This window comes from Arachis hypogaea, chromosome 11 (assembly GCF_003086295.3).
Source record: "Arachis hypogaea cultivar Tifrunner chromosome 11, arahy.Tifrunner.gnm2.J5K5, whole genome shotgun sequence".
NCBI lineage: Eukaryota > Viridiplantae > Streptophyta > Magnoliopsida > Fabales > Fabaceae > Arachis > Arachis hypogaea.
Genome location: NC_092046.1, coordinates 109532507 through 109558266, shown reverse-complemented (window position 1 = coordinate 109558266; position 25760 = coordinate 109532507). Strand labels below are relative to the sequence as shown.

Below are 25760 nucleotides of genomic sequence, written 5' to 3'. Positions count from 1 at the left end.
AATTGTACGAAGGATGAATGCTGCAGCATCCCCTTTGCCTCAGTGGAAGCAAAGGAAGAGGACAGCACCTCAAGTAGTGGAAGGACAAGTCTTAGAGGGCCAAGCACAACAGACCTTGAACATGCACCAATTACAGGAGGCCATTGATGGCTTGTCTAGACAATATTTGGAAAGCCAAGGATCACAGAAAGAGCTTCAACTACAGATAATGGGGCAGCAAGAGGAAACACTCTCAAGATGGATGACTCAGCAAGGTGAGTGGCAAAGGCAAATGATGGAACAGCAACTAAGTCAAGGACAACAATGGGGAGAAACATTCAACAGGATGGAACAAAGGCAAAATGAGCAACAAGAATCCACCCAGAGGCTAATCAACATCCAAGCACATCAAGGGGCAAACATACATGAGATGCATCGAAGACAAATAGAACAGGCAGAACTATTGGACGAGCAAAGGACATTCGCAGAAGGAGTTTACATGAGCGAAACAGGACATCACATAAACACTCAAGCCAGGCTTGGCTACTTAGTGGGACAGCTGCCAATATTGCATCCAGGAATAGCCAGGTATGACGAAATGAAGGATGATTTAGCACGAAAGGAAAGACAAAGGGTGGAAGAGAGTCATGAGTCAGTGAGGAAGGCACTTGAGGATTGGAAGCAAGCAAGATTGGCACGGATGCGAGGAAATGCAAGAGGAAACAAGGAGGACAAGCAAGGAAAAGAGCATGGACATCCACAACAGTAAAAGGTTGTCGAGTTCCTTCTTTAGTTCACCTTTCTCTATGTTTTAAATAAGGAAGATCTTGTATGAAATAGAACATGCTTCCATGTTAGTTTAAATTTTTTTAAATTCTGTCTTTTAAGTTCTGAATAGGTCTAAGTGTGCTAGTCTTTATGTCACTGCATCCCTACTTTACTTACTTGTATGCCTGTCCCTTTTAATCAAATGAAGAGAGAATGTTTATGTTTCAAAAGACCAGAGTGGAGTTCATATTATGGAGTACATTCATGAGTTTGTGGTATGATCATAAGTTAGCTAAGTTGGTTCAACCATAAGGTGGGATGACAACTATCTGGCTTGAATACTTTGCTTTGAATATACTCATGAGACTAAGTATATGACAAGATCCTAATAAGAGAAAGAGAAAAGAATAATGAAAGTGGAAAAACAAAAGAAAAAAAGTAAGCAATAAGTCCAGGCACCAATGGGTTTTGATCTTAAGATATGTGTTTGTGGTGTTCCTGTGTGAGGGATCTACTTGGATGAATAAGCTCTTAGGGGTGCTTTATCACCTGGTAACTTGGGTTAACTAACCCGGGATTATCAGCTGAAAGTCCATTATCAAGAGTAACCCTCACCACAGAGCATTTAGTAACCCAAGGAGGTGCTGGACACCAAGGTCTCAAGAAGGAAAATAAATGAACTATATGCCTGTGGTGTGTATGTATGGGGGAGAGACTTGAGGGAGTAAGTCCTTAGGAGTGCTTCAACACCTAGCACCTTGAACCAACTGGTTCGGGAGTGTTGGCTGAAAGCTTATCTTAAAAAGTTGCCCCCTTACAGAGCACTCAGCCTAAGAACACCAATAAGCTCTGAAATGACAATAAAGGGATCAATGAATAAAAGTCTCATGGGATGTAAGCAAAGTAAGTGTTTTAAGACATGATAAAGGTCTGAAAGGCAGGAATGAACCTAAGTTGCTATGCATGAAACCACCATAAAATCAGTGATATGACTTCCACAAGAATGACTCATTGCTCTTGGCATTCCATTCATCATTCTCTTGTTTCAGTACTTGCTTAGGGACAAGCAAGCTTTAAGTTTGGTGTTGTGATGCCAGGGCATCTTGGCCAGTTTCACTGACCTTTTCTTTACTGTTTTTAGGTTAGTTTCATGCATTTCCTTAGGAAATAAGCTAGTTTTGGGTAGATATTCACTTACACCTTGATTCAAGCATACATTGTGCATTTTACATTATTTCATGAGGATTTTGCATGAGTTTAGTGACAAATTGTATGTTGCATTACCCATGACTTGGACTAGAATTTTGATGCACTCTATTGCTTGATTTCAGGACCAAAGGAAGCAAGGAATGGGAGGTAACTTGCAAAGTTAATGAGAAAAGTGATTGCCAATAACGCTCTCGAAGCCATCATTGACCACGTTAAGAGTCACGTTAACTAAGTTAACGTGAACTCTAACATGGAGAAGGGAAGTTGAGCCAACGTTAGTGACACTTAACATTGTCACTAACGTTGGCAAATGCTCATAAGTGGCCACGTTAGAGTCCACGTTAACTTAGTTAACGTGGCCTCTAACGCTAAAGAGGGGAAGAAACACCAACGTTAGTGACATTCAACATTGTCACTAACGTTGGCCTAAGGAGAAATATACCACGTTAACTCCCACGTTAACTTGGTTAACGTGGGAGCTAACGTAAGAAGCAAGAGTGGTCGACAACGTTAGTGACACCCAACATTGTCACTAACGTTGGAAGCAACCACACAACCCCCCAAGGAGCCACGTTAACTTCCACGTTAACTTAGTTAACGTGGAAGCTAACGTTAATGAGTGAAAGAATGGCTAACGTTAGTGACACTCAACATTGTCACTAACGTTGGGGATGGCTAAGCATGGCCACGTTAGAAGCCACGTTAACCTAGTTAACGTGGACTCTAACGTGAGACATAGGGGCACCTTGGAACGTTAGTGACAATGTTGAGTGTCACTAACGTTCTCGAAGGATGGCAAGCCCACGTTAAAGAGCCACGTTAACTAAGTTAACGTGGGCTCTAACGTGGGAACAAAGGGGCTTTTCAAAGTTATTGGGAATGTTAAGTCTCAATAACGTGTGCGAAGGACTTAGAGGCAACGTTAGTGGCAACGTTTGTGCCACTAACGTTGAAGTTAACGTGGCTTTTACTTAGGAACGTTAGTGAGAAAGTTGATTGTCACTAACGTTCTCGAACTTATATTTTCACTAAACGTTAACACCCCTAACGTCCTGAGCTAAAGTCTCTGCCCACTTCATATTTTCTCTCTGCAAGTAAAGCCAAGCCCAAATGAAGAAGAGAACTGCTTCAAACTCAAGATCCAAAGGCCCAAGACTTGAAGAGCCAACTAGAAGCTGAGAAAAGTAGTATATATAGGAGTAGCTTTGAATTGTTTAGGAGTTCTGGAAGTTGGAAAAAGAGAATTACTCTCTGTATTTTACTTTCTCTGCAATTTCTAGTTCTATGATGTATTCTCCATCTTTCTTTTCATTTTCTAGAGCTATGAACAACTAAACCCCTTTCATTGGGTTAGGGAGCTCTGTTGTAATTTGATGGATCAATACTAATTTTCATTACTCTTCTTCTATCTTTTCTCTTCATTTTACTTGAAAGCTTTCGATCTTCATCCAATTGAGTAGTTATCTTGGAAAAGAAGCTATTCAAACTTGGATCTCTTTTGAACCTTGAAAGAGGAATGAAGAGATCAAGCTAGAAATGCTTTCTCATGCTGGACCAAATTGGGTTTGGATGGGTATGTGACTATAACCCTCTCAATACTTGATTTGGGAAATGTATGTGGTATAATCAGTGACCATACTTCATCTCTTCTCATGAGCAATTGACCAAGGAATTGGCTATTGATCAAGATTTGAGAGATTGAATTGCAAGAAATTGTAATTCAATCACTTAAGATTGCCAAGGATATCAATGAGTGCATTGATTGAGGAAGAGATGAAAATGAACTTGATCCGGAGAATTGCAACATCTCCTAAGCCCAATGAACTCCCCATCTCTGATCTTACCCATTCTCTTTAATTTCTGCCATTTACTTTATGAGCAAATCCCCCATTCCCATTTACAATTCTGCAATTTATTTTCAGTCATTTACTTCCAGTTCTTTAATTCTAGCATTTACTTTTCTGTTATTTACATTCCCGCCATTTTATTTTCTGCAACTCTCAACCCAAATTATGGATTCGCTCAACTAGAACATTCTTTTAATTAAAGTTGCTTGATCAATCAATCCCTGTGGGATTCGACCTCACTCTATTGTGAGTTTTTACTTGACGACAAATTCGGTACACTTGCCGAAGGGAGATTTGTTGAGAGACAAGTTTTCCGTGCATCAAGGATGTCAGATACAATAGTAAAAAGTCCTATTTATACTAAACTAGTTACTAGGGTTTACAGAAGTAAGTAATTGATGCATAAATTCACTTCTGGGGCCCACTTGGTGTGTGCATTGGCTGAGCTTGAATGTTACACATGCAGAGGCTCTTTCTGGAGTTGAATGCCAGGTTGTAACGTATTTTTGGCATTCAACTCTGGTTTGTGACTTGTTTCTGGCGTTTAACTCCAGACAGCAGCGTAGAACTGGCGTTCAACACCCTTTTACATCGTCTAAACTCGGCCAAAGTATGGACTATTATATATTGCTGGAAAGTCCTGGATGTCTACTTTCCAACGCAATTAGAAGCGCGCCATTTTGAGTTCTGTAGCTCTATAAAATTTACTTTGAGTGCAGGGAGGTCAGAATCCAACAGCATCAGCAGTCCTTCTTCTGCCTCTGAATCTGATTTTTGCTCAAGTCCCTCAATTTCAGCCAGAAAATACCTGAAATCACAGAAAAACACACAAACTCATAGTAAAGTCCAGAAATGTGAATTTAACATAAAAACTAATGAAAACATCCCTAAAAGTAACCAGATTCTACTAAAAACATACTAAAAACAATGCCAAAAAGTGTATAAATTATCCGCTCATCATCTAACGAAGGAAATTTCATGCATTATGCAAAGGTATGGAGAAGCCCTTTATGAATATTGGGAAAGGTTTAAGAAATTGTTGGAATCATATCCTCACCACCGCATTAATGAATTGGTGCTCATAAGCTATTGTTGCTAAGGGTTGGTCCCTCAAGACAAGCTCCTTATTGATGCCTCAAGTGGAGGATCTCTTACTAAGAAAAAAACCACAGAAGAAGCTTGGGAAGTCATTGTGGATTTGGCGGATTCAAATCAACATTTAAGGATAAAGAATACCCAAATTAAGGCCATAGGTGAAGTCTCACCTTTCGGTGATGCTATCTTGACTAAGACGCTTGGTGAAATGACGGTCTTGATAAGGCAAATTACTCAAGGTCAACAAATTCCACAAATGTTGCTACCTCCACCCCAACCTTCTAGAAATCAAGGGCCTTCTAAATCTTGTTGTATTTGTGCTTGAAATGGTCACTACACTGATGAGTATCCTCAAATCTAAGAGGACAACACATTAGCGGTGGCAAACCCTTATCCACAAAGGTCCAATTTCAACCAAGGCAATCAAGGATCTTATCACTATGGAGGAAACCAAGGTCAAGGGTGGAGAGACAACTCCAATCAAAGGTGGATTCAACCATCTCAAGCTCAACCTTACTCCAACCAATAAGCCTATTATCATCAACTTTCTCAAGTCCAACAACCTTGCCATCAACCACCACAACCTCACTATCCACCATATCAACCACAAAGCCCACCTCATGCCCAACCCAATCAACAATCACATTCCCAACCTCATGCAAGGTATCAACCACCACACACTAGGCCTACCCTCCCTCAAAATAGTCAACCTTCCTCTTCAAACCAATCTCATTTGAATGATTCACTTCAGAATTTCATGGAAGAACAAAGGGAGTTCCATAAGAAGTAAGAATCGTACATGGAAACCATTGCCGACGCTTTATCCCGTTTGACTCTTTCTCCTTCAAACACTCACAATACCCACCAAGCTTCCACATCTAGTGGTCTACCTTCTCAACCTCAACCAAATCCCAAGGGAAGCATCAATGCTATCACCCTTAGGAGTGATACCAAATTAGATGAAGTTGGTATTGAGCCTACAAGTTGGAGCAAGGAACCCCACAATGAAGAAATAAAAGAAGAAGTGGAGGTAGTTTGAGGTGAGATGGAGGATATTATAAGAGAAGAGGAGGATCTATTGGAGGTCAAGGAACCCAAAAGGAAAAATTCTCTTGAAAAGCCTACACCGATTCCTTTTCCGACGGTAGCTAAAAAGGCTAAGAGACATAAAGTTTTTGACCCCAATTTGGTGGAGATTTTCAAGAATGTGAAAGTTACCGTTCCTTTTTTTCAAGCTACCCAACAAGTTCCAAAGTACGCCAAATTCCTAAAGGTTGTTTGCACTTACAAGGAGAAGATTAATGAGCTAGACAAAAGTCCGGTGAATGACTCTATTTCTTCTCTCATTCTAGAAAAGTGTAATGACCCCGGTCCTTGTTTGGTAACTTGTGTGATTGGTGGGATAGAGTTCATGGATTGCATGTGTGATTTGGGAGCTTGTGTAAGCATTATGCCCCTCCCTATCTATGAAAAGTTGAACTTGTCGCCATTGAAGAGGTCTGGAGTAAGATTTGTGTTGGCGGACAAGAGCATTGTGTCGGTTGTAGGAATTGCAGAGAATGTATTGGTCAATAATCAAGGATTTCTATTTCCAGTAGATTTTCACATCTTGCAGACCCCTCTAATTGACTCGGACAAGCCATCCTCTATTCTCCTTGGGAGACCATTTTGGAAGACATCTCGATTCAAGTTGGATGCATTTTCGAGAGCTTACTCATTTGAAGCCAATGGGAAAGTAGTGAAATTCACTTTGGATGGATCCAAGAAACCAACACTTGAAGTATACTCTATGTTTGGTTGTGACTTAATTGAAGAGCAAGTAATTGAGCCTAGTGAGGAGTATGAAGAAGTGAAGGTTGTCAAAGAACCTAAGTCATTAGAGCACATACAATCCAAGCATGCCAAGGAGTTGGAAATCTTCCTCCTTGGAGAGGCTCCAGTTGTTGATCAATGAACTCATGCGCATCTAACTTGAGACGTTAAACCAAAGTGATAGGTGGGAGACACCCACCATGGTAACATTGTTCTAACCCATCTCTTTTTATTTACATTTTTAACTTAATTGCTTTTAGTTATGATTGGTTCAATTAAGAGTAGTTTAATCTTTGATTTAGATAGGTTAATTTGCATATAGGTCATAAATATTTGAATGTATGAATGTTTGGGGTTGAATTTTGACTAATCTAAGGTTCAATACCTTAGATTTTGAAAGAAAATTTTTTTGGAAAAACAGGGCATCGTGCGTGCGCACACACATGTGTGTACGCACACAATCACAAAATTCTGCATCCTGTACGTGCGCACAACACTGTGCATTCGCACACTAGCCTGCACTGCCCCTATTGGGAGTACTCACACCTCTCTGTGCGTGTGTATCCCCTTATGTTTTGTGCTCTGTGCATGCGCACCCTCTTGTGCGTACGCACATAAACCCCTTTTTCGCGCACTGTATGCCCGCACACAAGCCTGTGCGTGCGCCAACTTGATTACACCCTCTCTGTTGGGAGCGCTGGCACGCCCCTGTACGTATGAACCCCTACCAAATTTTTCTCCTGTGCGTGCGCACACATGCGTGCGCACACACACATGACCCTTCCCCAATTTATTATTAAAAAAAAAAGAAAAATTCGTCCTTTATCCGTGCGTACAGCGTTGTGCGTCCGCACATGGTGCACAAATTGTGAATCACACTTTTCACAACTCGTACCACTAACCAGCAAGTGCACTGGGTTGTCCAAGTAATACCTTACGTGAGTAAGGGTCGATCCCACGGAGATTGTCAGTTTGAAGCAAGCTATGGTTATCTTGTAACTCTTAGTTAGGATATCAATTATAATTATCAGTTGACTTGCAAATGAACAAGAGAGCATGGATTAAATAATACTTATTATGCAGTAATGGAGAATATGTTGGAGTTTTGGAGATGCTTTGTCTTTTGAATCTCTACTTTCCCCCTGTCTTCTTCTTCACGCACGCAAGGTTCCTCCTATGGCAAGCTGTGTGTTGGTGGATCACCGTTGTCAATGGCTACCATCGTCCTCTCAGTGAAAATGGTCCAGGTGCGCTGTCACCGCACGGCTAATTATCTGTCGGTTCTCACTCATGCTGGAATAGGATCCATTGATCCTTTTGCATCTGTCACTACGCCCAACCCTTGTGAGTTTGAAGCTCGTCACAATCATTCAATCCTTGAATCCTACTCAGAATACCACAGACAAGGTTTAGACTTTCCGGATTCTCAAGAATGCTGCCAATGGATTCTAGCTTATACCATGAAGATTCTGATTAAGGAATCCAAGAGATACTCATTCAATCGAAGGTAGAACGGAGGTGGTTGTCAGTCACGCGTTCATAGGTTGAGAATGGTGATGAATGTCACGGATCATCACATCCATCATATTGAAGTGCGAATGAACATCTTAGATAGAAACAAGCGTGTTTGAATAGAAAATATAAATAATTGCATTAATTCATCGAGACACAGCAGAGCTCCTCACCCCTAACAATGGAGTTTAGAGACTCATGCCGTCAAAGAGTACAAAGTTTAGATCTAAAAATGTCATGAGATCTAAAATAAATCTCTAAAAGTTGTTTAAATACTAAACTAGTAACCTAGGTTTACAGAAAATGAGTAAACTAAGATAGATAATGCAGAAATCCACTTCTGGGGCCCACTTGGTGTGTGCTGGGGCTGAGACTTGAGCTTTACACATGCCTAGGCTGTTTCTAGAGTTAAACGCCAGGTTGTAACCTGTTTCTGGCGTTTAACGCCAGAATGTAACATGGAACTGGCGTTGAACGCCAGTTTACGTCGTCTATCCTCAAACAAAGTATGAACTATTATATATTGCTGGAAAGCCCTAGATGTCTACTTTCCAACGCAATTGAGAGAGCGCCAATTGAACTTTTGTAGCTCTAAAAAATCCATTCCGAGTGCAGGGAGGTCAGAATCTAACAGCATCAGCAGTCCTTTTTCAGCTTGAATCAGATTTTTGCTCAGCTCCCTCAATTTTAGCCAGAAAATTACTTGAAATTATAGAAAAACACACGAACTCATACTAAAGTCCATAAATATGAATTTTGCCTAGTGGTGCACGAAATTGTGATCATCAACAATGGCGCAAAGACTTGGAGCTCTCAAACGTGCACTGGGTCGTCCAAGTAATACCTTACGTGAGTAAGGGTCGATCCCACGGAGACTGTTGGCTTGAAGCAAGCTATGGTCATCTTGTAAATCTCAGTCAGGCATATTCAAATGATTATGGAGGATTGATAATTAAAAGATGAATAAAACATAAAATAAAGATAGAGATAGAGATACTTATGTAATTCATTGGTAGGAATTTCAGATAAGCGTATGAAGATGCTTTGTTCCTCCTGAACCTCTGCTTTCCTATTGCCTTATTCCAATCATTCATACTCCCTTCCATGCCAAGCTTTATGTTGGGCATCACCGTTGTCAATGGCTACTTCCCGTCCTCTCAGTGAAAATGTTCTACGCACGCTGTCACCGCACGGCTAATCATCTGTCGGTTCTCGATAATGTTGGAATAGGATCCATTGATCCTTTTGCATCTGTCACACGCCCATCACTCGCGAATTTGAAGCTCGTCACAGTCATCCCTTCCCAGATCCTACTCAGAATACCACATACAAGGTTTAGACATTCCGGATCTCAGGAATGACCACCAATAATACTAGCCTATACCACGAAGGTTCTAATCTTAGATTAGAAACCCAAGAGATACACATTCAAGCTTGTTTGCATGTAGAACGGAAGTGGTTGTCAGGCACGCGTTCATCGGTGAGAATGGTGATGAGTGTCACATAATCATCACATTCATCATGTTTTTGGGTGCGAATGAATATCTTAGAGAAGAAGTAGGCGTGAATTGAATAGAAAAACAATAGTACTTTGCATTAATTCATGAAGAACAGCAGAGCTCCACACCTTAATCTATGGTGTGTAGAAACTCCACTGTTGAAAATACATAAGGACAAGGTCTAGGCATGGCCGTGAGGCTAGCCTCCCAAAAGCGTGAAAAGGTCTATCAAAAGTATGATCAAGTGTGTAAAATACAATAGCAAAAAGTCCTATTTATAGAAAACTAGTAGCCTAGGGTTACAGAAATAGGTAATTAATGCAGAAATCTTCTTCCGGGCCCACTTGGTGTGTGCTTGGGCTGAGCATTTGAAGCTTTTATGTGTAGAGACTTTTCTTGGAGTTAAACACCAGCTTTTGTGCCAGTTTGGGCATTTAACTCCAGCTTTGTGCCAGTTCTGGCGTTTTGACGCCAGAATTCTTAAGCTAACTTGGAACGCCTATTTGGGCCATTAAATCTCGGGCAAAGTATGGACTATTATATATTGCTGGAAAGTCCAGGATATCTACTTTCCAACGCAATTAAGAGAGCACCAATTGGGTTTCTGTAGCTCCAGAAAATCTACTTCAAGTGCAAGGAGGTCAGAATCCAACAGTATCTGCAGTCCTTTTTCAGCCTCTGAATCAGATTTTTGCTCAGGTCCCTCAATTTCAGCCAGAAAATACCTGAAATCACAGAAAAACACACAAACTCATAGTAAAGTCCAGAAATGTGATTTTTATTTAAAAACTAATAAAAAACATAATAAAAACTAACTAAAACATACTAAAAACAATGCCAAAAAGCGTATAAATTATCCGCTCATCACAACACCAAACTTAAATTGTTGCTTGTCCCCAAGCAACTGAAAATCATATAGGATAAAAAGAATAGAATGTACAATGAATTCCAAAAACATCTATGAAAATCAGTATTAATTAGATGAGCAGGGCTTTTAGCTTTTTGCTTCTGAACAGTTTTGGCATCTCACTTTATCCCTTGAAGTTCAGAATGATTGGCTTCTATAGGAACTCAGAATCCAGATAGTGTTATTGATTCTCCTAGTTAAGTATGTTGATTCTTGAACACAGCTACTTTATGAGTCTTGGCCGTGACCCAAAGCATTTTGTTTTCCAGTATTACCACCGGATACATAAATGCCACAAACACATAACTGGGTGAACCTTTTCAGATTGTGACTCAGCTTTGCTAGAGTCCCCAATTAGAGGTGTCCAGAGCTCTTAAGCAAACTCTTTTTGCTTTTGGACCACGACTTTAATCGCTCAGTCTCAAGTTTTCACTTGATACCTTCACGCCACAAGCACATGGTTAGGGACAGCTTGGTTTAACCGCTTAGGACAGGATTTTATTCCTGTGGGCCCTCCTATCCACTGATGCTCAAAGCCTTGGATCCTTTTTATTTTACCCTTGCCTTTTGGTTTAAAGGGTTACTGGCTTTTTCTGCTTGCCTTTTCTTTTTCTTCTTTTTTTCTTTTTTTTGTTTGCATATATATATTTTTTTTTCTGCAAGCTTTTCACTGCTTTTTCTTGCTTCAAGAATCAATTTTATGATTTTTCAGATCATAAAATAAAATTTCTCCTTTTTCCATCATTCTTTCAAGAGCCAACAATTTTAACACTCATAAACAACAAATTCAAAAATATACACTGTTCAAGCATTCATTCAGAAGACAAGAATTATTGCCACCACATCAAAATAATTAAACTGTTTTAAAATTTGAAATTCATGTACTTCTTTTTCTTTTTTCAATTAAAAAAATATTTTTCATTTAAGAAAGGTGATGAATTCATTTTCATATCTTTAAGGCATAGACACTTAGACACTAGTGATCATGTAATATAGACACAAACATAAATAAACATAAAACATAAAAATTCGAAAAACAGAAAATAAAGAACAAGGAAATTAAAGAACGGGTCCACCTTAATGATGGTGGCTTGTTCTTCCTCTTGAAGATCTTATGGAGTGCTTGAGCTCCTCAATGTCTCTTCCTTGCCTTTGTTGCTCCTCTCTCATAACTCTTTGGTCTTCTCTAATTTCATGGAGGAGGATGGAATGCTCTTGGTGCTCCACCCTTAGTTGTCCCATATTGGAACTTAATTCTCCTAGGGTGGTGTTAATTTGCTCCCAATAGTTTTGTGGAGGAAAATGCATCCCTTGAGGCATCTCAGGGATTTCATGATGAGGAATTTTCTCATGCTCATGGTGAGGTTCTCTTATTTGCTCCATCCTTTTTTTAGTGATGGGCTTATCCTCATCAATGAGGATGTCTTCCTCTATGTCAATTCCAGCTGAATTGCAGAGGTGACAAATGAGGTGAGGGAAGGCTAACCTTGCCAAGGTAGAGGGCTTGTCCGCCACCTTGTAGAGTTCTTGGGAGATAACCTCATGAACTTCTATTTCCTCTCTAGACATGATGCTATGAATCATGATGGCCCGGTCTATAGTAACCTCAGACCGGTTGCTAGTGGGAATGATTGAGCGTTGGATGAACTCCAACCATCCCCTAGCCTCGGGCTTGAGGTCATACCTTCTTAGTTGAACCGGCTTCCCTCTTGAATCTCTCTTCCATTGAGCGCCCTCTTCACAGATGTCTATGAGGACTTGGTCCAACCTTTGATCAAAGTTGACCCTTCTAGTGTAGGGGTGTGTATCTCCTTGCATCATGGGCAAGTTGAATGCCAACCTTACATTCTCCGGACTAAAATCTAAACATTTCCCCCGAACCATTGTAAGCCAATTCTTTGGGTCTGGTTTCACACTTTGATCATGGTTCTTGGTGATCCATGCATTGGCATAGAACTCTTGAACCATTAAGATTCCGACTTGTTGAATGGGGTTGGTGAGAACTTTCCAACCTCTTCTTCGAATCTCATGTCGGATCTCCGGATGTTCACCCTTTTTGAGTTTGAAAGGGACCTCGGGGATCACCTTCTTCTTGGCCACAACTTCATAGAAGTGGTCTTGGTGCACCCTTGAGATGAATCTCTCCATCTTCTATGACTCGGAGGTGGAAGCTTTTGCCTTCCCTTTCCTCTTTCTAGAGGTTTCTCCGGCCTTAGGTTCCATAAATGGTTATGAAAAAACAAAAAGTAACGCTTTTACCACACCAAACTTAGAAGGTTTGCTCATCCTTGAGCAAAAGAAGAAAGAATAGAGTAGATGAAGAAGAAACAGAGGAGATGGGGGGGCTTAGTGTTTCGGCCAAGGGGGAGAAGTAGTGTGTATGTTGTGTGAAAATGAAGGAGTGAAGATGGGTTTATATAGGAGTGGAGAGGGGGGTATAGTTCGGCCATTATGGGTGGGTTTGGGTGGGAAAGTGGTTTGAATGTGAATGGTGAGGTAGGTGGGGTTTTATGAAGGATGGATGTGAATGGTGAAGAGAATGGTGGGATTTGATTGGTGACGGGTTTTTGGGGAAGAGGTATTGAGGTGATTGGTGAATGGGTAAAGAAGAGAGAGAGAGAGATGAGGTAGATGGGGATCCTGTGGGGTCCACAGATCCTGAGGTGTCAAGGATTTCTCATCCCTGCACCATGTGGCATGCAAAACGCCCTTCTCTGCCAATCCTGGCGTTAAACGCCAGGTTGCTGCCCATTTCTGGCATTTAACGCTAGCTTCTTGCCCATTCCTGGCGTTAAACGCCAGTCTGGTGCCCATTTCTGGCGTTAAACACCCAGAATGGTGCCAGACTAGGCGTTTAACGCCCATTCTGCTACCCTTACTAGTGTTTAAACGCCAGTAAGTTTCTCCTCCAGGGTGTTCTATTTTTAATACTTTTTTTCCTTCTATTTTTGCTTTTTCAATTGTTTTGTGACTTCACATGATCATTAACCTACAGAAAACATAAAATAACAAAAGAAAATAGAAATTTAACATAGATAATTAAAGATTGGGTTGCCTCCCAACAAGCGCTTCTTTTAATGTCAATAGCTTGACAGTGGGCTCTCATGGAGCCTCACAGATATTTAGAGCAATGTTGGAACCTCCCAACACCAAACTTTAGAGTTTGAATGTGGGGGTTCAACACCAAACTTAAAGTTTGGTTGTGGCCTCCCAACACCAAACTTAGAGTTTGACTGTGGGGGCTCTGTTTGTCTCTGTATTGAGAGAAGATCTTCATGCTTCCTTTCCATGGTTACAGAGGGATATCCTTGAGCTTTAAACACAAGGGAGTCTTCATTCACTTGAATGATCAATTCTCCTCTGTCAACATCAATTACAGCTTTTGCTGTGACTAGGAAGGGTCTGCCAAGGATGATGGATTCATTCATACACTTTCCAGTGTCTAGGATTATGAAATCAGCAAGGATGTAGTGGTCTTCAACCTTTACCAAGACATCCTCTACAAGTCCATAAGCTTGTTTCCTTGAATTGTCTACCATCTCTAGTGAGATTCTTGCAGCTTGTACCTCAATGATCTCTAGCTTCTCCATTATAGAGAGAGGCATGAGGTTTATACTTGACCCTAGGTCACACAGAGCCTTCTCAAAGGTCATGGTGCCTATAGTACAAGGTATTGAGAACGTCCCAGGATATTGTCTCTTTTGAGGTAATCTCTGCCTAGTCAAGTCATCCAGTTCTTTAGTGAGCAATGGAGGTTCATTCTCCCAAGTCTCATTACCAAATAACTTGGCATTTAGCTTCATGATTGCTCCAAGGTACTTAGCAACTTGCTCTTCAGTAACATCTTCATCCTCTTCAGAGGAAGAATACTCATCAGAGCTCATGAATGGCAGAAGTAAATTCAATGGAATCTCTATGGTCTCAGTGTGAGCCTCAGATTCCCATGGTTCCTCATGAGGGAACTCCTTGGAGGCCAGTAGACGTTTAGTGAGGTCTTTCTCAGTGGAGATCACTGCCTCTTCCTCCTCTCCAAGTTTGGCCGTGTGGGTCATGTTGATGGCCTTGCACTCTCCTTTTGGATTCTCTTCTGTATTTCTTGGAAGAGTACTAGGAGGGAGTTCAGTAACTTTCTTACTCAGCTGACCTACTTGTGCCTCCAAATTTCTAATGGAGGACCTTGTTTCAGTCATGAAACTTTGAGTGGTTTTAATTAGATCGGAGACTACAGTTGCTAAGTCAGAGTGGCTCTGCTTAGAATTCTCTGTCTGTTGCTAAGAAGATGATGGAGAAGGCTTGCTATGGCTAAACCTGTTTCTTCTACCATTACTGTTGTTGAAACCTTGTTGAGGTATCTGTTGATCCTTCCATGAGAGATTTGGATGATTTCTCCATGAAGGATTATAGGTGTTTCCATAGGGTTCTCCCATGTAATTCACCTCTTCCATTGCTGGGTTCTCAGGATCATAAGTTTCTTCTTCAAATGAAACTTCTTTGGTACTGCCTGTTGCTGCTTGCATTCCAGACAGACTCTGAGAAATCATATTGACTTGTTGAGTCAATATTTTGTTCTGAGCCAGTATGGCATTCAGAGTATCAATCTCAAGAACTCCTTTCTTCTGACTTGTCCCATTATTCACAGGGTTCCATTCAGAAGTATACATGAATTGGTTATTTACAACTATTTCAATGAGTTCCTAAGCTTCTGCAGGCGTCTTCTTCAGATGAAGAGATCCTCCAGCAGAGCTGTCCAATGACATCTTGGACAGTTCAGACAGACCATCATAGAAGATACCTATAATGCTCCATTCTGAAAGCATGTCAGAAGGACACCTTCTGATTAATTGCTTGTATCTTTCCCAAGCTTCATAGAGGAATTCACCTTCCTTCTATCTGAAGGTTTGAACTTCCACTCTAAGCTTACTCAATTTTTGAGGTGGAAAGAACTTTGCCAAGAAGGCATTAACTAGCTTTTCCCAAGAGTTCAGGCTTTCTTTAGGTTGTGAGTCCAACCATGTCCTAGCTCTGTCTCTCACAGCAAAGGGAAAAAGCATAAGCTTGTAGACCTCGGGATCAACCCCATTGGTCTTGACAGTGTCACAGATTTGCAAGAATTCAGCTAAGAACTGATGAGGATCTTCCAATAGAAGTCCATGAAACTTGCAATTCTGTTGCATTAGAGAAACTAATTGAGGCTTAAGCTCAAATTTGTTTGCTCCAATGGCAGGAATTGAGATGCTTCTCCCATAGAAGTCAGGAGTAGGTGCAGTAAAGTCACCAAGCACCTTCCTTGCATTGTTGGCATTGTTGTTGTTTTCGGCTGCCATGGCTTCTTCTTGTTTGAAAATTTCTGTTAGGTCCTCTCTAGAGAGTTGTACTTCAGCTTCTCTTAGCTTTCTCTTCAAGGTCCTTTCAGGTTTAGGATCATCCTCAACAAGAATGTCTTTGTCCTTACTCCTACTCATATGAAAAAGAGAAGAAGAAAGTATGGAATCCTCTATGTCACAGTATAGAGATTCCTTGAGGTGTTAGAGGAGAAGAAAAATAGAAGGAGGAGGTAGAAAGAGAAGAATTCAAACTTATCAAGAGGGATAGAGTTCGAATTTGTTGATAGTGGAGGAATGTTAGTCCTTAAATAGAAGGATGTGAGAAGAGGGAAAGAATTTTTGAAATTAAAGTAAAAGATTTTGAAATAATTAAAAGAAATTTTGAAAATTTGGTAAAGGTTTTTCGAAAATTAAGATTGGGAAAGAAATTAAGTGATTTTTGAAAAAGATTTTGAAATTAGAAATCAAAAAGATATGATTGAAACTTAATTTTGAAAAAGATGTGATTGAAAAGATATGATTGAGATGATATGATTGAAAATCAAATTAAAAAGAGAAAGTTTTAAAATTAAAGTTGATTACTTGACTAACAAGAAATTAGAAGATATGGTTCTAGAATTAAAACTTTTGATCCTTTCTTAATAGGCAAGTAACAACTAGAAAATTTTGAATTAAATTATTAATTGTAGCAAGGATTTTCAAAAATAGTAATAAATAAAAAAATTGAAAAGAAATTGATTTTGAAAAGATATGATTGAAAAGCTATGTGATGAGCGGATAATTTATACGCTTTTTGGCATTGTTTTTAGTATGTTTTTAGTATATTTTAATTAGTTTTTATTATATTTTTATTAGTTTTTATTTAAAATTCACTTTTCTGGACTTTACTATGAGTTTGTGTATTTTTCTGTGATTTCAGGTATTTTCTGGCTGAAATTGAGGGACCTGAGCAAAAATCTGATTCAGAGGCTGAAAAAGGACTGCAGATGCTGTTGGATTCTGACCTCCCTGCACTCAAAGTGGATTTTCTGGAGCTACAGAAATCCAATTGGCGTGCTCTCAATTGCGTTGGAAGTTAGACATCCTGGGCTTTCTAGAAATATATAATAGTCTATACTTTGCCCGTGATTTGATGGCCCAAACAGGCATTCTAAGTCAGCTCAAGAATTCTGGCGTTTAACTCCAAAACTGGCACAAAAGCTGGAGTTAAATGCCCAAACTGGCACAAAAGTTGGCGTTTAACTCCAAGAAAAGTCTCTACACATGAAAGCTTCAATGCTCAGCCCAAGCACACACCAAGTGGGCCCGGAAGAAGATTTATGCATTAATTACTCATTTTTGTAACCCTAGGCTACTAGTTTTCTATAAATAGGACCTTTTGCTATTGTATTTTCATCATAGACTCATACTTTCATAGACCTTTTCACGTTTGGGGGCTGGCCTCACGGCCATGCCTAGACCTTGTTCTTATGTATTTTCAACGGTGGAGTTTCTACACACCATAGATTAAGGTGTGGAGCTCTGCTGTTCTTCAAGAATTAATACAAAGTACTATTGTTTTTCTATGCAACTCAAGTCTTATTCTTCTCCAAGATATTCATTCGTTCTTCAACTTGATGGATGTGATGATCCGTAACACTCATCATCATTCTCACCTATGAACATGTGCCTGACAACCACCTCTGTTCTACTAGCAATGGCTTGAATGCGTATCTCTTGGGTTTCTAATCTAAGATTGGAACCTTCGTGGTATAGGCTAGAATTATTGGCGGCCATTCCTGAGATCCGGAACGTCTAAACCTTGTCTGTGGTATTCTGAGTAGGATCTAGGAAGGGATGGCTGTGACGAGCTTCAAACTCGCGATTGTGGGGCATGTGACACACACAAAAGGATCAATGGATCCTATTCCGACATGATCGAGAACCGACAGATCATTAGCCGTGCGGTGACAGCGCATTTGGAACATTTTCACTGAGAGGACAGGAAGTAGCCATTGACAACGGTGATGCCCAACATAAAGCTTGCCATGGAAAGGAGTATGAATTATTGGAAGAAGGCAATAGGAAAGCAGAGGTTCAGGAGGAACAAAGCATCTTCATACGCTTATCTGAAATTCCAACCGAAGAATTACATAAGTATCTCTATCTTTATTTTATGTTTTATTTATCTTTTAATTATCAATTCTCCATCACCATCTGAATCCGCCTGACTGAGATTTACAAGGTGACCATAGCTTGCTTCAAACCGACAATCTCTGTGGGATTGACCCTTACTCACGTAAGGTTTATTACTTGGACGACCCAGTGCACTTGCTGGTTAGTTGTGCGGAGTTGTGATAAAGAGTTGAGATTACCATTGTGCGTACCATGATGATGGCGCCATTGATGATCACAATTTTCCATACCAAGTTTTTGGCGCCGTTGTCGGGGATTGTTCGAGTTTGGACAACTGACGGTTCATCTTGTTGCTTAGATTAGGTACTTTTCAGAATTTTTAAGAATGAATTCTAGAGTTTCAAGGTGATGTTCTTAGCATCACAAAAGCTAATTGATTCTCATCAATTTAGCTGCTGAATGTAATGTCCTGCTGAAGCTTGGCCAAACATGTCTAATCTTTTTAGACTGAAGCTTTAGACTAACATTGCATGATTCCTGGAATTCTCATTAAAAGTTTTGAATCTCTTTATTTTCTTTTCCATATATGTTTCGAAAATCACAAAAAAATTTATAAAACCATAAAAATAAAAAATATTTTATGTTTCTTGTTTGAATTTAGTATCAATTTTTAAATTTGGTGTCAATTGCATTCTTCTTGAATTTTTCGAAAACATGCAATATGTTCTTCATTGATCTTCAAGTTGTTCTTGATGATTTTAGTGCTCTGATCTTTAAATTCTCTTGTTTTGTGTGTTTTGTTGTTTCTCATATGCATTCTCAATTTGTTAGTGTCTCTTATGTGAAAATTTTTAAGTTTGGTGTCCTGCATGCATTGTTTATTTGATCTTAGTTGCAATTTTTATTGTTTCTCATCATTAAAAATTCAAAAATATTTTCAAAATTGTGTCTTTTCAAGTCAATAATACAGAAAATTGAAGATTCAGAACATTCAACAGAAGAATCAAATAGAAAAAGCTGGGCGTTCAAAACGCCCAGTGAAGAAGGAAAACTGGCGTTTAAACGCCAGCCAGGGTACCTAGCTGGGCGTTTAACGCCCAAAAAGGTAGAGTATTGGGCGTTAAACGCCAGAATGGATGCCATTCTGGGTGTTTAACGCCAGGATGACACTAGAGGGAAGATTTTAATTTTAATTTAGATTTTTTTCAAATCTTCATAATTTTTCAAAATCAAATCTTTTTCAAATCATATCTCTTCAAAATCAATTTCTTTCCATTTTTTTTAATTTTCGAAAATCCTTGTTATAATTAAAGATTTACTTCAAAATTTTCAAGTTGTTACTTGCCTATTAAGAAAGGATCAAACTTTAAATTTTAGAATTATATCTTTTAATTTCTTGTTAGTCAAGTAATCAACTTTAATTTTAAAAACTTTCTTTTTCTAAATTGATTTTCAATCATATCTTCTCAATCATATCTTCTCAATCACATCTTTTTCAAAATTAACTCTCAATCATATCTTTTTGATTTCTAATTTCAAAATCTTTTTCAAAAATCACTTAATTTCTTTCCTAATCTTAATTTTCGAAAATCATCAATCAAATTTTCAAAATTTCTTTTAATTATTTCAAAATCTTTTACTTTAATTTCGAAAATTCTTCCCCTCTTTTCACATCCTTCTATTTAAAGGACTAACACTCTTCCTCAAGGTGCAATTTGAACTCCCTCCTTCTTTATATGTTCGAATTCTCTTCTATCTACCTCCTCCTTCTATTCTTCTTTTCCTCTGACACCTCATGGAATCTCTATACTGTGACATAGAGGATTCCCTACTTTCTTGTTTTCTTCTCTTTCATATGAGCAAGAACAAAGATAAAGGCATACTTGTTCAAGCTGATCCTGAACCTGAAAGGACCTTGAAGAGAAAGCTAAGAGAAGCTAAAGAACATCTCTCTTTAGAGGGCCTAACAGAGCTTTTCAAGGAAGAAGAAACCATGGCAGCCGAAAACAACAATGCCAACAATGCAAGGAAGGTGCTTGGTGACTTTACTGCACCTACTCCCGACTTCTATGGGAGAAGCATCTCAATCCCTGCCATTGGAGCAAACGAATTTGAGCTTAAGCCTCAATTAGTTTCTCTAATGCAACAGAATTGCAAGTTTCATGGACTTCCATTGGAAGGTCCTCATCAGTTCTTAGCTGAATTCTTGCAAATCTGTGACACTGTCAAGACCAATGGGGTTGACCCTGAAGTCTACAGACTTATGCTTTTTCCTTTTGCTGTAAGAGATAGAGCTAGGACATGGTTGGATTTACAACCTAAAGAAATCCTGAACTCTTGGGAAAAGCTAGTCAATGCCTTCTTGGCAAAGTTCTTTCCACCTCAAAAATTGAGCAAGCTTAGAGTGGAAGTCCAAACCTTCAGACAGAAGGGAGGTGAATCCCTCTATGAAGCTTAGGAAAGATACAAGCAATTGATCAGAAGATGTCCTTCTGACATGCTTTCTGAATGGAGCATCATAGGTATTTTCTATGATGGCCTGTCTGAACTATCCAAGATGTCATTGGATAGCTCTGCTGGAGGATCTCTTCATCTGAAGAAGACGCCTGCAAAAGCTCAAGAACTGATTGAAATGGTTGCAAATAACCAATTCATGTACACTTCTGAAAGGAACCCTGTGAATAATGGGATGGCTCAGAAGAAAGGAGTTCTTGAGATTGATACTCTGAATGCCATATTGGCTCAAAATAAAATATTGACCCAACAAGTCAATATGATTTTTCAGAGTCTGTCTGGAATGCAAGCAGCAACAGGCAGTACTAAGGAAGCTTCCTCTGAAGAAGAAGCTTATGATCCTGAGAACTCAGCAATGGAAGAGGTGAATTACATGGGAGAACCCTATGGAAACACCTATAATCCTTCATCGAGAAATCATCCAAATCTCTCATGGAAGGATCAACAGAGACCTCGACAAGGTTTCAACAACAATAATGGTGGAAGAAATAGGTTTAGCAATAGCAAGCCTTTTCCATCATCTTCTCAGCAACAGACAGAGAATTCTAAGCAAAGCCACTCTGACTTAGCAACTATTGTCTCTGATCTAATTAAAACCACTCAAAGTTTCATGACTGAAACAAGGTCCTCCATTAGAAATTTGGAGGCACAAGTGGGTCAGCTAAGTAAGAAAATTACAGAACTCCCTCCTAGTACTCTCCCAAGCAACATAGAAGAGAATCCAAAGAGAGAGTGCAAGGCCATAAACACGTCTCACATGGCCGAACCTGGAGAGGAGGAAGAGGCAGTAATCTCCACTGAGGAAGACCTCAATGGACGTCCACTGACCTCCAAGGAGTTCCTTAATGAGGAACCATGGGAATCTGAGGCTCACACTGAGACCATAGAGATTCCATTAAATTTACTTTTGCCATTCATGAGCTCTGATGAGTATTCTTCCTCTGAAGAGGATGAAGATGTCACTGAAGAGTAAGTTGTTAAGTACCTTGGAGCAATCATGAAGCTAAATGCCAAGTTATTTGGTAATGAGACTTGGGAGGATGAACCTCCATTGCTCATCAAAGAACTGGATGACTTGACTAGGCAGAGATTACCTCTAAAGAGACAAGATCCTGGAAAGTTCTCAATACCTTGTACCATAGGCACCATGACCTTTGAGAAGGCTCTGTGTGACCTGGGGTCAAGCATAAACCTCATGCCTCTCTCTGTAATGGAGAAGCTAGGGATCATTGAGGTACAAGCTGCAAGAATCTCACTGGAAATGGTAGACAATTCAAAGAAACAGGCTTATGGACTTGTAGAGGATGTCTTGGTAAAGGTTGAAGGCCACTACATCCCTGCTGACTTCATAATCCTAGAGACTGTGAAGTGTATGGATGAATCCATCATCCTTGGCAGACCCTTCCTAGCCACAACAAAAGCTGTGATTAATGTTGACAGAGGAGAATTGATCATTCAAGTGAATGAAGAATCCCTTGTGTTTAAAGCTCAAGGATATCCCTCTGTCACCATGGAGAGGAAGCATGAAGAGCTTCTCTCAATACAGAGTCAAACAGAGCCCCTACAGTCAAACTCTAAGTTTGGTGTTGGGAGGCCACAACCAAACTTTAAGTTTGGTGTTGAACCCCCACATTCAAACTCTAAAGTTTGGTGTTGCGAGGTTCCAACATTGCTCTGAACATCTGTGAGGCTCCATGAGAGCCCACTGTCAAGCTATTGACATTAAAGAAGCGCTTGTTGGGAGGCAACTCAATCTTTAATTATCTATGTTAAATTTCTATTTTCTTTTGTTATTTTATGTTTTCTATAGGTTGATGATCATGTGAAGTCACAAAAACAATTGAAAAATCAAAAACAGAAGGAAAAACAGAATGAAAAACAGAACACCCTGGAGGAGAAACTTACTGGCGTTTAAACGCCAGTAAGGGTAGCAGAATGGGCGTTAAACGCCTAGTCTGGCACCATTCTGGGCATTTAACGCCAGAAATGGGCACCAAACTGGCATTTAACGCCAGGAATGGGCAAGAAGCTGGCGTTAAACGCCAGAAATGGGCAGCAGCCTGGCGTTTAACGCCAGGATTGACAGCAAGGGGCGTTTTGCACATCACATGGTGCGGGGATGAGAAATCCTTGACACCTCAGGATCTGTGGACCCCACAGGATCTCCACCTACCCCACCTCTCTCTCTCTTCTTCACCCATTCACCAATCACCTCAATACCTCTTCCCCAAAAACCCCTCACCTATCAAATCCTACCCTCTTCTCCATAAATCCTTCACCAATCCACATCCATCCATCATAAAACCCCACCTACCTCACCATTCAAATTCAAACCACTTTCCCACCCAAACTTACCCTTAATGGCCGAACCATACCCCTTCCCCACTCCTATATAAACTCATCTTCAATCCTTCATTTTCACACAACCTAAACACCACTTCTCCCCCTTGGCCGAAACACAAAGCCCCATCCATCTCCTCTATTTCTTCTTCTTCTACTCTCTTCTTTCTTCTTTTACTCGAGGATGAGCAACCTTCTAAGTTTGATATGGTAAAAGCTAAAGCTTTTTTGTTTTTCCATAACCATTAATGGCACCAAAGGCCGGAGAAACCTCTAAAAAGAGGAAAGGGAAGGCAAAAGCTTCCACCTCCGAGTCATGGGAGATGGAGAGATTCCTCTCAAGCGTGCATCAAGACCACTTCTATAAAGTTGTGGCCAAGAAGAAGGTGATCCCCGAGGTCCCTTGTGAGCTCAAAAAGGGCGAATATCCAGAGATCTGACATGAGATCCGAAAAAGAGGTTGGGAAATACTCACCAACCCCATTCAACAAGTCGGAATCTTAATGGTTCAAGAGTTCTATGCCAATGTATGGATCACCAAGAACCATAATCAAAGTGTGAACCCGGATCCTAAGAATTGGCTTACAATGGTCCGAGGGAAATACTTAGACTTAGTCCGGAAAATGTAAGGTTGGCATTCAATTTGCCTATGATGCAAGGAGATGCACACCCATACACTAGAATGGTCAACTTTGATCAAAGGTTGGACCAAGTCCTCATGGACATCTATGAAGAGGGCGCTCAATGGAAGAGTGATTCAAGAGGAAAGTCGGTTCAACTAAGAAGGTATGACCTCAAGCCCGTGGCTAGAGGATGGTTGGAGTTCATCCAACGCTCAGTTATTCCTACTAGCTGATGAGTATTTTGGAGGAAAAATAAATCTCTCCCAAAATACACAAATCTAACCGGCAAGTGTACCGGGTCGCATCAAGTAATAAAAACTCACGGGAGTGAGGTCGATCCCACAGGGATTGAAGGATTGAGCAATTTTAGTTTAGTGGTTGATTTAGTCAAGCGAATCAAGATTTGGTTGATGGTTTGTGACATGGAGAATTAAATTGCATTGAAGTAAAGAGAACAAGAAATAAATTGCTGAAACTTAAAGAACAAGAAATTAAATGACAGAAACTTAAAGTGCAAGAAATGTAAATTGCGGAATCTTAAAGTGCAAGGAATGTAAATTGCTTGAAATGTAAAGGGGATTGGGATGTGGATTTGCAGAAATTAAACAAGGAAAAGCTAAATTGCATCAAACAGAAGAGTAAAAGGGAATTGGGGTTGAACCGGATATGAAGCAGAAAAGTAAATGAACATAAAAAGCAGTAAATAGAGAATTGAAATGGGAATTTAGATCTCAGGACCCAGAGACTAGAAAACCAAGTCTAGATCTCAATGCCTTCCTAGATCCAACAAGAACAATTGCCAGGAAATTGTAAATTGCAAAGAGAAGAAATGAAGAGCAATTAACCGGAAATGAAATTCAATTAATAGTAAAGAAACAGAGAGATCCAAGATTGAGATTGAAACAGAATTTCTTCAATTCTCCAATCCAAGATCCAAGACAAATGTAATTAAAATTGAAAGCAATGAAAATAAAGAAAGTAAAGTTCACTCTATAACCAAAGCTCTCCAAAAACTCTAATGAAAATTCCAAAAGAAAAGCTCTCCGAAGAACTTGAATTCTATCCTATTTATACACTTTCTTCAAATGATCTTCAAGCCTTGAGTTGGGCCTTTGCTCTTGGTGGAATTGGGTTGAAAGAGGCCTTAGTTGATTGCTCTTGAAGTTTGAAGAAGAACCAAAGTGAACCAATTGAACCGGGTTTGAGGTTAGCAAAAGTTGGACCAAAAGTTTGAGCCAAAGTTAGGGGTCTAACTTTGGCTCCAACTTTTCATAGCAGCAAACACATTTTTCTGGTATGCACGTTGGTGCCAACGTTAGGGGTCTAACTTTGACCCTAACGTTGGCCTTGTCTTGTGTGCTAGTGGTGCCAACGTTAGCCTCCAAGTTAGGGGGCTAACGTTGGCGCAAACGTTGGCCACTCTCCCTTATGTTTTCATGTGCCAACGTTAGCCTCCAAGTTAGGGGGCTAACGTTGGCGCAAACATTGGCTCCTCTCCCTTATGCTTTCATGTGCCAACGTTAGCCTCCAAGTTAGGGGGCTAACGTTGGCGCAAATGTTGGATGGCCAGGGAGGAATTCATGTGCCAACATTAGCCTCCAAGTTAGGGGGCTAACGTTGGCGCAAACGTGGGATGGCCAGGGAGAAAATTTCAAGTTCCAACGTTAGCCTCCAAGTTAGGGGGCTAACGTTGGGGCTAACTTCTTGCTTCCTGGTTCAATTTCACTTATTCCATTGTCCTCTCTTCACTCCTAGCCATTCCTCTTTGCTTCAACCTTTCTCCAAGCTTTCTTCACCTATCATTAATCAACCAAACTCATCAAAGCTATGCTCAAAATCATGAGATATTCATTCTTTCATAATATGCAACAAATATAGCATAAAACCTCATGAAATGGCATAAATTCATATATGGTTGGTTCAATCAAGGGAAACATGAAAATCTACTCAATTAGCTTGCTTGTAGCTCAAGAAAGTGCATAATTCTAATGAAAACAAAAGAAAAAGACTAGTTAAAATAGGCTAGGATGAATTGTCATCACAACACCAAACTTAAAGCTTGCTTGTCCCCAAGCAAGAAAAGATTTATTGAGAAGATAGAATGAAATGGAAGAGGATGTTCATGCTAGCAGAGTATTATTGATAGTTCATGGGATTTTGTGTGGATATGCAAATACTCACTTCTTATTGACTCCTAGGCCTAGAAAGTCTCCTTC

At 39.9% G+C, this 25760-nt stretch overlaps 1 non-coding gene across 1 annotated transcript; it reads right to left on the bottom strand.

Moving 5' to 3' along the window:
• Positions 1-20462: 20462 nt before the first annotated feature.
• Positions 20463-20570, bottom strand: LOC112725440 (small nucleolar RNA R71). Its single transcript, XR_003164549.1, has one exon. It is a non-coding gene; the product is annotated as a small nucleolar RNA R71 (small nucleolar RNA).
• Between the last annotated feature and the right edge of the window lie 5190 nt (positions 20571-25760).